The sequence below is a fragment of the Solanum dulcamara genome, chromosome 7 (genome assembly GCF_947179165.1).
Source record: "Solanum dulcamara chromosome 7, daSolDulc1.2, whole genome shotgun sequence".
In the NCBI taxonomy this organism is placed as follows: Eukaryota; Viridiplantae; Streptophyta; class Magnoliopsida; order Solanales; family Solanaceae; genus Solanum; species Solanum dulcamara.
The window spans coordinates 36,770,924-36,788,086 of record NC_077243.1 but is presented as its reverse complement, the minus strand read 5'-3'; the positions used below and the strand labels follow the sequence as shown (position 1 = coordinate 36,788,086).

At 35.9% G+C, this 17,163-nt stretch overlaps 1 long non-coding RNA gene across 6 annotated transcripts in view; it reads left to right on the top strand.

Annotated features, from left to right (window-relative positions):
- Positions 1–1,176: 1,176 nt before the first annotated feature.
- The window catches only part of LOC129895939 (uncharacterized), a 46,221-nt gene continuing 30,234 nt past the window's right edge, over positions 1,177–17,163 (top strand). For 5 of the 6 annotated variants that reach the window (XR_008767883.1, XR_008767888.1, XR_008767887.1 and 2 more), the window contains exons 1-2: positions 1,177–1,419; positions 1,752–1,836. This is a non-coding gene — a long non-coding RNA (uncharacterized LOC129895939). Of the gene's footprint in view, positions 1,420–1,751; positions 1,837–11,650; positions 11,836–17,163 lie in introns of those variants that run through there. The other variant, XR_008767885.1, reaches the window with a different exon arrangement.

Below are 17,163 nucleotides of genomic sequence, written 5' to 3'. Positions count from 1 at the left end.
TTTATTCGTAGCCACGCCAAAGCATAAACCAACATAACTGAAATTTCCTTAATTGGAGCTTCCTAGCTCGAGATATTGAATTTAGAAGTTGGAGGACTGAACTTAATTCGCAACTGATCTTAAAAGACCAATCAAGCCTTCTTCGCGAATGCAGGACCTCTATAAATGCAGAGAGTCAGAGCCACAACCCTTCAAACTGGGGATCTTGGTCCACGATTGCGATAAGCAAGGAGCATGGTCTCTTTGAACGCGGCGCCAAACTCGTGAATACAAAGGCCATGATCTTAAGCTTTTTCAAACCAGTGCCTAGGGCGCAAACACGAAGAGTAAAAGTGTTGCACCGGCCCAAGTAGGGAATATGCAAAATGCACCGATGAGGGATCGAGATTCATTTAGAACGTTTTGCTTGCAAACAGAATATGCTATCCCATTGTTGATACCCAAGTTTGTCCCAACTTTCTTCCAAACTATTTTCTTTACAGGTCTAATGATTTTAAGAACTTAAGAGCATAGTAGCTATTATACTTGTCCTTAATTTTTATTAAACAAATTATAAACATGTTTATTATATGTTATATCACTATCTTTTATTCAATTTATTATAATTTTGGAAAAGAAAAAGAAAAAAGATATCATAGTTGTTGTATCTAAAAAAGTATTTTTATAAGTATTATCACTTAATTTTTATGATGTTATGTAACTTTTTTGAGTATTGATAATTACCTTTTAACATAATATTCATTTACTTAAGTATGTATTAATATAAATTTTATTAAAGTTATATTTATTCATTTCGAAAGCCAAAAAGAAATTTAAGAAAAAAAGTTTTGCTGGCCGAATTTTTTGTAGTTGGTCTTTTGATTCATCCAATATTGGCCCAAGAAGAAGCCCAATCCATAGCACCCATTCGTCCACATCAGCGCGAAACGAGCATACTTGTCAGTGCCACATAAGGTGCCAACGTTATAAAAAACACGCCTATCACACACCGTAACATATTCTCTCATGACCAACACACGCCCATCCACTTGTCATTGGCCTATTGGTTGGTCAAACTAAATTAAAAACCCTAAGTTTCCAAATACCTTGTACTACTTATTTTATCCTCATTTAATCTATCCAAATTGTCCCAAATACCCTTGAAAGCCCTAAAGTTTTGTAGGTTTTTCATCAACCAACAAAAGAAGGTTGCTTTTGTTTTCCCCCAAAATATTTTCTCTCCCTTTTGCTCTGCAATGGCAGAGGACGAGTTTTTTCCTTTTCTCCATTTTGAGGATCGCTTCGATCACCATTTTTGCGAGCATGGTCTTGTAAGGTCATTTAGAGTAAACATTTATGGAGAATGGTTGAGAAATCCCAAGGTTTTGACCAAAGATTTTGAATTTTATTCTCTCTTTTTTCGCAATCCGACAGAGCAAGGTAAAAAGTTTACTTGTTTCTTTCGTTCTTCTAGCCATTTTTGGGACCGAGATCCCTGTCTCTCTCTGTTTCTTTTTCGAGTTGTCTCTGTTGGAGTCCAGTGAGTCATTTTGAATTCAAAATGGGACTCAAATCCCGCCTAAAAGAGATCTCATAACCTCAACTTAGTCCCTACAAATACCATCATTTTGCATTCGTTTTGGACGTTCTGGAATCTATTCTTTTTTAGTCAAAAACCTCACATTAAAGCTACTATTTTCGAACCATCATAGCAGCCATATTCTAATCTTAACCGGCCAAAATTTGTTATCATCTTTCTTCCGAGATTGTAGATTTAAAGGCGATCGAATCCATAGTTGCTGACGTTTGAAAGTAGATCTGAAACCTTCAAGGCTCTAGTTCATTGCTCGTAAATAGGTCAGTAATATTTTGCTTTTATCTTATTTTTAGTTTTTCAGTTATTGGATTGAATGATTTAGCCCATCTTTGGTAATATGCTGATTTTTTGTTATTCACGGCTAATGAATCTTTTGATTTTGCTTTGAGTCGCTATTCATATTCTGTCTCCTAAGACCATAATCATGTGTCCAAACATCGTTTTGGTAACAAGTGTTATAGTTTGTTTGTGAATGTAACTTAGAAATGGTATCCTGTTAGTTGTTTAAGCTACTTGATAAATAGTGCTTTAAAAATATGTTTTGTCCTATAAAGTTATGCTCCTGTCCAAATTAATTTAACCAAGAATCACATGTGGGCTGCGTGTTTTCTACTATTAAACTCTGGCTATTTTGCACGTTAATTGCCCTTTAAATATCTGTTTTGCATCACCTATTCCTTTCTTTCTAATGGAAACTAAGAATCTACGATATAGTGCATCAAGCACTTTCAATATTGGCTTGTTAAGTATTTTTTTTAGCCTCTGTTTTGTCTGTTGAATACATTTTTTTTAAAAAAAAAATACTTGGCAAACTATATCCTCAGGAACTTTCCAAAGATACAAACATTTAGCTGCGTTTCATGTTCATGAATTTTCTTCGTCAATTTGGATATCGTTTTATTAAGTCTAAATATGTAATGCAGACAGCATGCTCTGAAATGTGTGTTGACTCTATACAGAAAGCTAATACTGTATGAAGGTGTCATTTTGCCTTGGCTAAAATCATGGCATATGGTTCTACTTCTAAGCAATACTTTAAAAATTATGAGTTATTTTAAGAATCAAGTTCCTAAAGAATTAGTTGTACAATGATTCGTTTAACTCTTTATAGATTTCAATTTGTTAGTTAAATCAAGTTTTTCATTTTGTGTTTTCTCTTTGCAACTAGTTGAACCCATTATATGTCATGCTAAGGAATCTATATTATCTTTGTTATTTCTCGCCTATTAGATTCCTTCCTTTTTCTAATCCTCTGTAATTTTCTTTCTTTCTTTTCATGGCACATGGAGCAACAAGGAGTCTCATTTTGAGACTCGACCTAGATGCCACTACATCAGTGGATGGCATCCTCTTCCTTATCACTCATTTATTTATATTGTTCCCTTATAACGCTTCCGAACGAAAACGGAAGTTAGAACAAAAGAATAGCTGGAGTCTTATAGCAATTTTTTACTTCACCCTTCCCCACTCCAAAATATCGCCCCCAAAAAAAAGAAAGGGGAGGGAAGAAGATTTGAATGATTATTGCATTATTGAAATATCTTATGCTTCTTCGGTTATTTTGCATCTTATGTGTGACTGTTTGTATGTGATTTTAGTTTAACTACTTCAGAATACCTTATCACTTACAGGGAGACTATTGAATATTTTTTTGAGGGAATTCCAACGAACTAATTTTTCCATAAACACTAACCTAGTTCATGTATATATCTTCCAACTTAGGTTTTCATGATTCTCAGAGAATTCTAAAACCAACTGAGGTTTTATTTCCTTTTACTAAAAATTGAGATTATTTGACATTTTTAACTAGTCTTCAAAATATGAGCAACTAGATTTTCCTTTAGTTTTCAAATAAAATGGAATCAACGTCTTAAATTTGCGAACTTTCTTTTAATCCATTCTTTTAAGTTTGACTCATCTATTGTTTTGCTTTGAAATTTTACATTTTCTTATTAATGTTAAGTTGGTTAATCATGTTACTTTCTTCGTCAAATATTTCACTTACCCTTTTTTTTGTTATTTTTTAATTTTTATAGATGTATATATCATATTCAAGGTTATACCCGCTAGTGATTTAGAGCTAATAATAAAATATTAGTTGATCATAGAACATCTCGTTTAGCTAAATATATGAGTTAGAAACCTAAATTTGATTTCTCATACATTTTCTTAATCTTGAGAGTTTATTTTCTTTTTAAAAAAAGGAACTTATTATTTACTCCTATATTTAAATATTCCTATTTTAGGCAAATCTAAATTATTTTTGATCTAATCATGGAGGTACTTGGTTAAGTACGTTATTATATCTAATTTAAATATATTGTATTTTGGTTAGGATGCACAAAAGACACCTTTTAAATCTATGTTTTGGTACTTCAAAAGAAATGACTTGAATTGGTTTTAGTTCAATGCTAAATGGGTTTAACATAAGGCTTTATATTTTCCAAACTTATGAAAAACCATTTTATTTTACAATTGAAGGTCCAAATTTCTTCTTTCATTAATTTACATTACAAGTATTATTATATATATTATTTATCTACTTCGTGAAGCTTAAATCACTTTACTATATGGTAACAACAACAACAAACCCAGTATAATCCCACAATGTGGGGTCTGAGGAGGGTAGAATGTATGCAGACCTAACCCCCACCTTGAAAGGTGGGGCGGCTGTTTTCGGAAGACCATCGGCTTTAAGAGAGGAAAGCAAGATAAAAAGTCAGATAAGGACAAGCATATCGAAAACAAGATAAAAACAAGGAATAGCAAAAAAATGAGAAAGTCATGGTAGAGTGGTACGGAAAGAAAGATGCATTAACTACTATAAATAAATAAGATAAGATAAGATAAATAAGATAGTCAAAGTGCAACGGAGACACAACTATAAACAACAATATAATGCATAAATCAAATGACAATAAACAATGAGCAGAACTACAATTGCTATGGTGCAAAAGATGAATCACCTAGCCTTTTATCCTAATTTGAGTCCTCCACAAAGGAAATTATAGTGCGCTAATGCACCTACTAATACGGAAGAATAATGAGAGTATGTACTAGCCTTCTACCCTAATATGGGTCATCCACACCCTCCTATCTAAGTTCATGTCCTCGGTAAGCTGTAACTGCGCCATGTTCTGTCTAATCACCTCTCCTCAATATTTCTTCGTCCTACCCCTACTTCTTCTGAAACCATCCATGGTCAAACTCTCACACCTTCGCACTGGGGCATCTATGTCTCTCTTCTTCACATGCCCAAACCATTTCAGTCGCATTTCCCGCATCTTGTCTTCCACCGAGGCCACTCCTACCTTATCCTGAATAGCCTCATTTCTAATCCTGTTGCTCGTGGTACGCCCACGCATCCATCTCAACATTCTCATCTAAACAACTTTCATCTTTTAAAAATGAGAGACCTTAACTTGCCAATACTCCGCCCCATATAACATAGCCGGTCTAACCACCATTTTGTAAAACTTGCCCTTAAGTTGTAGTGGCACCTTCTTGTTACATAGCACATCGGAAGCGAGCCTCTATTTTATCCACCCTGCCCCAATACGATGTGTGACACCGTCGTCAATCTCCCCACTACCTTGCATGATATACCTAAGGTACTTGAAACTACTTTTCTTTTGGATGGCCTGGCCACCAAGCCTAACTCCCGCGCCAACCTCCTGAGGTATCTCACTAAACTTGCACTCTAAGTACTCTGTCTTGATTCTACTCAGCTTAAACCTTTAGACTCCAAGGTGTGTCTCCAATCCTCTAGCTTAGCGTTAACTCCGCTACGAGTCTTATCGATCAGGACTATATCGTCCGCAAAAAGTATACACCATGACACCTCACCTTGAATTTGTTGCGTCAATCCATCCATCACCAAGGAAAATAAAAAACGGACTAAGGACTGATCCTTGATGTAACCAGATCACAATTGGGAAGTGCTCTGAGTCTCCTCCTACTGTCCTTACCCTGGTTTTGGCATCTTCATACATATCCTTGACCACTCTAATATACGCCCCCGGTACACCTTTAGCATTCAAACATCTCTATAGCATTTCTCATGGAACTTTATCGTAAGCCTTTTCTAGATCGATGAATACCATATGCAAGTCCCTCTTTCTCTCCCTATACTACTCCACCAGTCTCCTCATAAGATGGATGGCTTCAGTAGTTGAGCGTCCCGGCATAAATTCGAATTGGTTCTCTGAAATAGACACGTCTCTCCTAACCCTCATCTCCACCACTCTTTCCTACATTTTCATAGTATGGCTTAGAAGCTTGATACCTCTATAGTTGTTGCAACTCTGGATATCCCCCTTGTTTTTGTATAGAGGGATCATTACGCTCGACCTCCATTCTTCGGTCATCGTTGCTTTTCTAAAGATGACATTAAATACCTAGTCAGCCACTCCAAACCTACCGGGCTCGTGCTCTTCCAAAACTCACCAGGAATCTCGTCAGGTTCGGTCGCTCTTCCCCAGTGCATCCTATGCACAACATCCTTAACCTCTTTGACCGAAATAATCCTGCAACACTCACCATCGTGAAGCCTCCATGTATATTCCAAATCTCCCAACACAATCTCTTTGTCTCCTTCTTCGTTCAAGAGTTTATGGAAGTACGACTGCCATCTCTATTTAATGAGGGTCTCTTCTACCAATACTTTTCCATGCTCGTCCTTCATGCACTTCACTTTATCCACATCGCGTGCCCTTCGCTCCCGTACCCTAGCTATCTTGAATAATTTCCTATCCCTGCCTTTCTATTCTAGTTCAGCGTAAAGGCATTCAAAAGCTACCGTTTTTGCCGTCAAAACTGTCGACTTCACCTCCTTCCTCGGTATCTTATAAAGTTCCCTATTCATCCACTTTTCCACCTCATCCTTGCTTTCTATCAGCTTCGCATACGCTATCTTCTTTGCTTTCACCTTTCCTTGCACTTCTTCATTCCACCACCAATCCCCTCGGTACCGGCCACGGCTACCTGTTGATACTCCCAACACTTCCCTTGCTACAACTCTAATACAACTAGCCGTCCTATCTTACATAGTATTCACATCCCCACTACTATCCCAGGCCTCCATATCCTTCAATTTCTCTCCCATCTCCAGGGCGCTAGTCGTGGTCAAACTCCCCTATCTGATCCTAGGTCGGTCATCCCCGACCCTCTTCTTTCTCGTCATCTTGATCCCTAAATCCATCACCAAGAGCTTGTGTCGGGTTGTAAGGTTGTCGATCGGAATGACCTTATAGTCTTTGCACAGACCTTTATCATCCTTCCTAAGGAGTAAAAAATCTATTTGGGTCTTAGCCACCATACTCCGAAAGGTTCCCAAGTGGTCCTCCTTTTTTGGAAAACTCAAATTGGCTATCACCAACCCAAAAGCTGTTGCAAAATCCAATAGTGAGACTCCTCCTCGATTTCTGACCCCGAAGTCGAAGCCTCCATGCACATCATCATACCCTCCCAAAATAGATCCGATGTGCCTATTGAAATCCCCTCCCATGAAAAGCTTCTCAGTAGATGGTATGCCTTCCACTAACTTGTCCAAATCCTCCCAAAACCGCCTCTTATCCTCCTCATTTAAACCTGCTTGCAGCGCATAAGCACTAATAATGTTCAACGTGGTCTCTTCAACGACCACCTTAATCGACATCATCCTATCAGTGACTCTCCTAACCTCCACCACCTAATCCCTTAAGTTATTGTCTACTAAAATGCCTACCCCATTCCTATTCTTCGATCTACCAGAGAAGCAAAGCTTATACCCGTCTACCTCCTTAGGTTTAAAACCTACCCATTTGGTCTCTTGTACACAAAGCTATATTAATCTTCCTCTTCTTTAGAATCTTAACTAGCTCTATGAGTTTTTCCATTAACGTTCCAATGTTCCAAGAATCTACTCTCATTCTAGACGCTCCTTTAACCCACTTACTCCTCCTAACCTTCGTCCCCGTCCCCATCCCCGTCCTCGAGTGAGTACATGACCCTAGTCTACCATCACTATCAAAAGCCATGAAAACGTGTATAAACTAATAAATTATTCAAAGGTTTAAAGTCAGCAAAATATAACTATAATTGTATGATTAAGGAATAAATAGGGGAAGATATGGGAACCGGAGGTACCAACTCTAGTTGAAATGAACCTGGTTTCCAAGGTGATGTTCACAACGACCTTTGGGTTGTGTGGGTAGCAAATCTTGTGTTAAACAAATCCTTAAAATATTTATAATACGTCTTTCCAATTATATTTATACTTATATCATATTTTTCAAAGCAAGTCTAACTTTAGCTACAACAAATGCTTTTTTGTTTTCAAGTTTTAAGTGTACCATCAATTAATGTATTCCCTACTTATCTCTTTGACTCTTTTAAATTCCTTAACATTTGTAGCTTTAATTAATTAATCTAAGTTTGGCCTGTAATTGTTTTTAACGAATCTTAAAGGATGCTTAAACTCTTCCCTTTAGGATAACTAGAATCCTTACCTAAAATCATATAAGTTAAGTAGACCATCATTTGAAGTTAACTCTAACATTACATTAGTTAATTATTTAGGTATCCTAATTTACCTTTAAAATAATTAGGTGACGACTTCTTAAAATAATTAATTAGGAATCACTAATATATTGTACACCGTTTGACCTCGAGTTAAAATAGGGTATAACACCCACTAAATTTAGCATTACGGGATCAAAGGAGATGTCAAAACTTCCAATCGATCTCATCTTGACGGAAAGTGATTCCTACACCTAAGCTCCATATTTTGCCAAAATCCATAAGGTAGCTCGGAATGAACCCGAAAGCCTTGAGTTCTACATGAAAGGTCTTTGTAGACCAAACTTGATATTCTGGAGCTATTAAAACGATCAAAATTGTATTCTGAGGCTGTCTTTCTAGAGTTTTGATTGAAATTGGCCATAGAAACTCCAAAAGCTGCAAAACACTAAAACTTGCACAAATCTCATATGAATGACTCAGTGACTAAACTTTATGTCCCAGCTAATCATAAATAACTCGGGGTCGCTACTAGAATGCTCTAAATTCTGAGAAGATAAAAAATAAAGTATCATGATCCAAGTTAAACCCTAGATATGATACATCAAATAGGATCCAAAAGCTTTTAAGATAACATAAAAATCAACATAAGAGTTAAAAGAGGAAAATAAGTCATAAAAACAATCTTCTCATAGAAAACTCAATATAAAATGATCAAAGAATAACATTAAGCAAAAATAAACCATACTAGTCTGACATAGCCACTAATGACATAGATGGGGCATAGGACAAGCCCTAGCTCTCTAACAATCTAAAAGAAATATTGCTTAAATGAAAGTATCACATAAACATCCACGGAACATGAGGACTCATCAAACTTTAAAGCTAAGCGGAGTCTGTACTAACCATGAGCTTGAGTGGGAGCATTGTGACCTATATTATAAAATAATATAGGCATAAGAAGTATGCAGTAAGTCCAGGTTGGTTGGTGAGCCTAGTGATAGGAGACTATCTATCTTGGTTCGGAGAGCACTTGTCAGTCATTACTATGAATGTACTGAGTATGAAGAATGTGCAATGCATGACATAAAATATGATATTGCAATGACTAACCTAAAACATGATATCATCATCTAAAACGTCTTTAGAAATATAAACATGGTCAATGCAAAATCCATAAGGAAATATAATCAAAACGTAGCATAGTGAGAGAAATAATTAATCGACATAAGTCATGTTAGCTAAGATATGGAGTTCGGTGTCATACCTCCCACACCAAAAAGAGATTGTACTACTTGCCAAGGTAAGAACCATTTACATGAGCTATTTATGGATCTACTAGATTAAGCTTTGATTGTTCAAGTTGGGACATCATATCGAGGCTCATAATTATGGGACCAAGGTTATTTCTCCTAGCCCACTTGGTGTTAGGTAAACTCTCAACACAAATATCATAAATAAAAAATCATAGTCTTTGAGAAGAAAAATAAGAATCTAATATTACCAAGTTCTTCATAAAATATATAAAACCATAAGAATAGCTCCTTAAAACATATCATGAACCTCAACCCAATAAAAGTCATAAGAGATACTTAATCAAAAGCATCTACATCATTATAAGCTTTTCATAGGAAATCACACTTAAATCAAAGTAGCTAAATCATGAAAACCATCATAATGAGATTACTTCCCTTTTGAATCAAACCTTGGTTTCCTAAAGTTCATGTTGATACTTCATCTAAAGAATCATTAAAATCATAGTTCATAAATTCATGAGGCGTGCATAATTTTTCAAACATAGATCATAATAACAAAATAGGCTTAATGCATGGGCTCATGTAGAAATCATCAAAAATGTTTAATTAAGATTAATTTATGCATAATAAGATCAGTTAAAGTAAAATCGATCATAATTTATTTAATCCAATGTAAGATCATCAAAATATAATGTTTAGGAAGAAATCATAAGAGGAATTTGAAAATACTTTGGGACTCCATGGATGAAATTCACACATACCTCAAAGATTCCTAGCCTTAAACCTTGAAGAGAAGACTTGAATCCTTGAAACCTAGGTTGACTTGTACAAGAAGACTTTGGGAGAGTTCGTTAAGAGCCTTAGACATTTTTAGATGAATGAGAGGGAATGGGGAATATTTGGAGGATTTGGATATTTATTGTTTGTGGGAAAAATCCCAAAACAATATGACTTTGATATTAAAAGAATGAAAAATGTCCAAAATATCCCTAGAATAAATATGCTAGTGGTGACCTACGGGCCCTACCTATAGGTTGTAGGTGACTCTACGAGTTGTCGAATGGGCTCATGGAATCACGGTCAAAATCCATGTTTTTGAAGTTCACCCTAAGAATCCACCCTATAGGTCGTAGGTAGGTCTATAGTCTGAAGACTTCGTTCGTCCTTCACAACCTAAACTACAACTATCTGATTCTCTAACTACAGGTCCTCCTACAGCCCATAGCTCTTCCTATGGTCAGTAGGAATCCCTCGTCCTGCATACCTCAACATATAGTGTCTTTGAAACTCTCTTATGAGTGCATCCTACGGTCTGTAGGTCCTTGTATGGATTGTGAGTGGGGGCTTGTCCAAACACTTCTAAGACTTGTAAAATTTCCCAACTCAGAGTCCTTCCTACGATACCCTTCTATGGACCGTCGGACCTTTTACGGTTTGTAGATGGGTCTATTTGCACAGGCACCAAAAGCATTTTTTTGTAACCTTTTTTTTAATCTTCCTTTCCAACTTCTGGGGTATTACAATATCTCCCCTTTGGGAAAATTTGTCCTTGTATGGGACTCAAGCTAGCATGAATAAATTAGGAAAAGAGATCTAACAAACCAACATGAATGCAAAACATATCTAAATGCATAAAAACATGGACTAATAAACCCCAAGCTAAAACATTACTTTTAAAACCCTCTTTATGAACATGCATGCGTATGGAAACATGAAAATAACAGAGACACATGAATCCGAAAGAGTAAACATGAGGGACTGATACCTCAAGCTAAATTGAAGTGAAGGAAAAATATGAGGATAATGAGATATCACATCAGCTTTGGCCTCCCAAGTAGAACCCTCAACTAATTGATTCCTCCAACTTTAGTGGAAGCAACTTCTTTATTTCTCAATTTTCGAACTTGAAAATCAAGAATCTCAACTAGAACTTCTTCATAGGATAGGCTTTCTTTCACGCGATTGAAGTAGGATCACAAATACACTTCTTTAACAAGGAAACATGAAACACCAGGTGCACCGATGCCAACTCCGAAGGCAAATCCAACTTATAAGCCACCTTATCGAAATGCCTCAAAACTGATATAGGCCTATATAACAAGGACTAAACTTCCATTTCTTACTAAAAGGCATCACACCCTTCATAGGTGAGATTTTCAGGTAAACACAATCATTAACTTCAAATTCAAGGTCTCTTCTTCTCACATCCGAATAGGATTTTTGTCAGCTTTGGGCAGTCTTCAACCTATATCTAATGAGTCTAACTTTCTAATATCATCCGTGTTGTCCTACATTAATTAATATTGTTGGGATTCACTAGGAACTCAAGAAGATACTTATCTTGGAAGAAAACCCCAAGAACGAGTCCAAGCATTATGGTGAAGAATGGACAACAACCCCAAATGGAAGAAGATTAGGGACCACATGGGGATGAATTTCTACCCAAAAAAGAAGCTTAAAATCCTCACCCAAAAAGGAGGAAAAAGTCACGTGCAAGTAACTTGGGAAGAATCCACATATTTTGGTCAAGTTGGAAACTCTTCCTTATTTCCTTAGGGAAGATTTTTTGGTATTATTTTTATATGCTTTTCTATTTTAAAGTTTTATAGTTTGAAAGTTTCCTAATTTAATTTAAAGTTCCTAGTTATTATTTCCATAAAGTAGGATTTCAATCCCATTCTATTTGGGATTGGTTTTCCCTATGTATAGGGGTAGGTTTTATTATTTTTAAAAAACATGAAGATTAATATTATTTGAGAGGTTTCTCTTCTTTACACATTTGTGTGTGGTGACTATGGATTTATTTTAAGACCTTATAAGAATGATTCTTTAAGAGGTAAGATTAATTCTTAACTTGATATATTTGGTTCTTATTCATAGATTAAAGAAGGTGATTACTCTTATACTAATTGTTATCTCTAATTTCTTTGAAATAGTGGTCTAGATCACTTTTGATCTAAGTTCTTGAATTGACTCTATTGGTACCATAATAAGTTTGAAAACTAAGATCAATTAGGTTTCTTAGCACTTTTCTTGAAATTTGGGGATTTTATTTTTGAATTTCACATATCTTTCAATTTCTGTCTTTAATCTATGTAATTTTGCTTCCACATTATTTTCTTATTTATTCAAGCAACCCGATTCTTATCCCCTTCTCCATAGCTTCATGATCATATTTGGACCCTATCAAAGAGACCATGCCAACCTCAAGTCATCCAAAAAGAGATCTACACCTCCTACCATAGAGAGCTTCAAATGGAGCCATTTGAATACTCAAATGATAGCTATTATTATATGCAAACTCAATCAAAGGAAAATGGTCATTCCAATTACCTTTAAAGTCAATCACAAGGCTTTCAACATATCCTCTAAAGTCTAAATAGTCCACTCGTCTTGACCATCGGCCCGAGGGTGAAAAGTTGTACTAAGCTTAACTTGAGTACCAAAACACTTCTGAAATGATCTCCAAACCAAAGAAGTCCTCAGTTCGAAAACACCATTCAACCTAACCATCTCTCGAAAGTAAAGCCTAGAATAATTCATGGTTGAATAATAAGTCTTAACTGGAAGAAAATGCGTTGACTTAGTCATTCGGTGTATAACAACCCAAATCTAGTCATATTGATGATGCGTACAAGGTAAAACCATAATAAAGTCCATATTCAAATACTCCCACTTCCAAGTAGGAATATCAATATCTTGAGCTAAACCTCTCAATTTTTGATACTCAACTTTCACTTATCGGCTATTCAGACTCTTAGCCACAAACTCCACAATATCCTTATTTTTGCCATTCCACCAATAAACCTCCTTCAAATCACGATACATCTTACTAGATCCTAAGTGAATAGACTACCAAATATTATGAGCCTAGAACAATATCATTTCCGTCAAACCATTAAAACCAGAAACACATAAGTGATCTTAGTAATGAAGCACAACATCCCCCCCTTAGTAGAAAGCTTCAATGACTTTTTTAGAAACTGCTTATTTTAATTCGATAAAAGTTGGATCACTATCTTATTTTGCCTTGATATTCGACATAGGAAATGATTTTGATCCATTTTGTATAATAACACCACCATTCTCGAAATCATCCAAATGAACACCCAAACGAGCTAGTCTATGCACATAATAAATCAACTTTTTTTTCTCATCCTCAATGTGAGAAACGCTATTCATGGACAATCTACTCAGAGCATCGACAACCATATTTGCCTTTAGCAAATGATAGAGAACACTCATGTCATAGTCTTCCAATAATTCGAGCCACCTTCTTTGGCGAATATCCAAATCCTTTTCCTTAAATACATATTGCAAAGTCTTATAATAGGTGAACACATCCACATGAACACCATATAAATAGTTTCTCTATATCTTCAAAGCAAACACCATCGCCACTAACTCCAAATATTGTGTTGGGTAATTATTCTCATGAGCTTTAAGTTGCCTATAAGCACAAGCTATCACTTTGCCATTTTGCATCAAAAAACAAAAAAGACCAATTCTTGAGACATCACAATAAATAACAAAACCATCAGATCCTTTCCACAGAGAGAAAAATGGGCGGAAGTAAGTCGATCTTTCAACTCCTGAAAATTCTTCTCACATGCATCGGACCATTGAAACTTTACCTTCTTTTGAGTCAAAGTAGTCAAAGGCGAAGCAATAGAGAAAAATACTTCCACAAACCATCTGTAGTAATCGGCTAAACCAAAAAAACTCTAAATATCTAGGGCAGAAAGAGATCTAGGCAAATTCTTAACCGCCTCGGTCTTTTTATGATCAACTCAAATACCATCACCAGAAACAATATGGCCAAGGAATGCAATTGACCTCAACCAAAACTCATACTTGCTAAACTTAGCAAATAATTAACGATCTTTGTGAACTTGCAAGATAATTCTCAAATGCTCGGTATGCTCATCCTCACTCCGAGAATATATCAAAATATTATCAATAAACACAATGAAAAACATATCAAAATATTGATTAAACACCCTATTTATCAAATCCATAAAAAACCTGCCCGAGCATTAGTTAGTCCAAAAGACATAACCTAAAATTCATAGTGGCCATACGAATTTATGAAGGCCGTCTTCGGAATGTCATATTTTCTCACTCTAAGCTGATGATAGCCTAATCATAGATAAATCTTTAAAAATTAGCTAGCACCTTGAAACTGATCAAATAAGTCATCAATCATTGGGATATGATACTTATTCCTGATGGTGATTTTGTTCAAATGTCAATAATAAATGCATATATAGAGAGAACTATCCTTCTTTCAAATAAAGAGAACTAAGCACCCCATGGAGAAATACTCGGTCTAATAAAATCTTTATCCAAAAAGTCCCTTAACTCCTCCAGTTCTGCTAGAGCCATTCTATACGGAGGAATATAGATAGACTGGGTATATGGGAAAAGGTCAATTCCAATGTCAATTTCCCTTTTTGGAGGAATACTAGAAAGATCATCGGGAAACAATTCTGAAACTCATCCTCAAAAGGAACTGACTCAAGAGTAGGGGTTTCAGAATTTGTACCCATGACCCATACTAGATAATAGACGTTACCCTTAGAAATTATGTTTCGAGATTTAAGACGAGATAAATTGACCCTTAAATGCCGAATTACTATCCTTCCACTCTATGAATGGTTCATTAGGGAATCGAAACTTAACCACTTGGATTCTATAGTCAATAAAGGCATAATAAGAATGAAGCCAATCTATACTAAAAATAACATCAAATTCAGTCATATGTAGCTTTACATGATCACCTGAGATGATTTTCTGTGAAATTGAGACTAAGCAATTTCTATAAACCCACTTAGCTAAAATTTAGTTACTGATAGGAGTATTATTTATAAGGGTCCTAACAAGATTTTAGGACCAACATCAAACTTTGTATCAACCTAAGGAGTAAGGAAAAAAGGATTTTCTCCATGATTTAGAAAAACATAAACATCAAACTAAAAGAATTGTAACATACTAGTGACCACATCAAGAAAATCCTCCAAATCCTATCGAGTTTGAAGAGAATAAAATTTGTTCTGATGCTGACCACCAGAACCAATTGAAGCACCCTACTAAGACGAACGACCTGAAGAAGCAGTCTGAGTCTAAGGAAGACCATCTCTACCTTTATTAGCAAGCGAAGGGAAATCTCTCACCTTATGAATTGTCTTAACACAACCATAACATGCAGCAGAATCAGCTAAGCAATCTCCTTGATGGTTCTTCCCATACCTCTGATATGCGGGGATGGTTTGACCACTAAAAGTTTCTCCTTGAGTATTAGGGTTAGACACCCTATCTTTGTAGGACTTTTGAACTGGAGTACTAGATGAATTATGACCAAAGTACTTTTGTTGAAACTGAGAACGACCACCATTATTGGACCTCAAATGTGAAAAGTCACCACTATCAGTTCTTGCCATCCTGGACTCTCTGGCATTCTCCTTAAGATTTTCCTCCTTAATTTGAATGGCATTGGTCATCAAACTCGAGATATCCATTTTCTTATAAAAATTGCAGTTCTACATTCTTTGATCATCATGTCCAAAAAACCAAAAATAAACTTGCTCATATGGGCTCTAGAGTCGACAACCATAGTCAGAGTATATTTAGACAATTGAGTGAACTTCAAAACATATTCCCTCACACTCATGTTTCCTTCCTTCAATTTAATGAAATGTTGAACCTTAGCCTCTCTCAACTCTAGGGGAAAGAAGAGATCAAGGAAAACACCCTTAAACCTTTCCCAATCCAAAGGACCCACATTAATAACCCTTTCCTCCTTCCAATAGTTCAACAAAAATTAAGCAACTCCCTTCAATTGATAAGAGGCCAAACCCAGCTTCTCCGCTGGAATCACAAACATGATATCAACAATCTTTTGGATCCTCTCAATAAACTCTTATGGATCTTTTTCTGCCTTAGAACTATATAATTTCAGAGGATTTATTTTTGTGAAGTCTCAAACCTTTCTTGCCATCGTACCATCATTGAGTTCACAAGGCCTATAACCTCATAATTGGCTTGCACCATCATGGCTTGGACAAGCACATGCAGTCCTAAAATTAGCATGAGAGACTTGCTCAGTCACTGGATCAACCAGATCTTAAGGTGCTTGTCGCTCCTCATCTTTATCCACGTTCCTTCTCAATGGAGATTTTTTTGGAGGTATGATTTTGAAACACATAGAACATAAGTTAGAAGGAAACCTTATAAAGTTCAACTCTGTCATACAAATTAAGAGTGATGAAAGAAGTGAAATTTCTTAAATGCCCTGTATCAATTTATTCATAGATGTGGCGCGCTTTACATTAATGAACAAGACTCTACTCAACATGAATTTGTCATACACCCAAGGACACTTGAACATGATGCTCTGATACAAAGTTTTTCATGACCCAAGCTCCTAGATATGGCACAACGAATTAAGAATGACTTAGGATAACATGAAAATCAACATAAGAATAAAATATAGAAGACAAGTCTTAAAATCTCATAGAAAACTGAAGATAAAAGGATCTAGGAATAACTCTTGAAAAGTAGAAATAAACCATACTAGTCTGACATAACATATAATGACAAAGATGGTGCACAGGACAAGCCCTAGCTTTATACCTTGAAGAAAAGACTTGAATTCTTAAACCCTAGCTTTACTTTTAGAAAAGGACCTTGGGAGAGTTCTATTACACCCCACACTCTTGAGCTCAGAATGTCTCTTAAGCTTCTTAGAAGTCATCGTGTGAGCCGGATAACCTACGACACTATCAAACAACTTGAAGGAAGGGAGAATGTGATACCCCATAGTAGGGAAGGTTG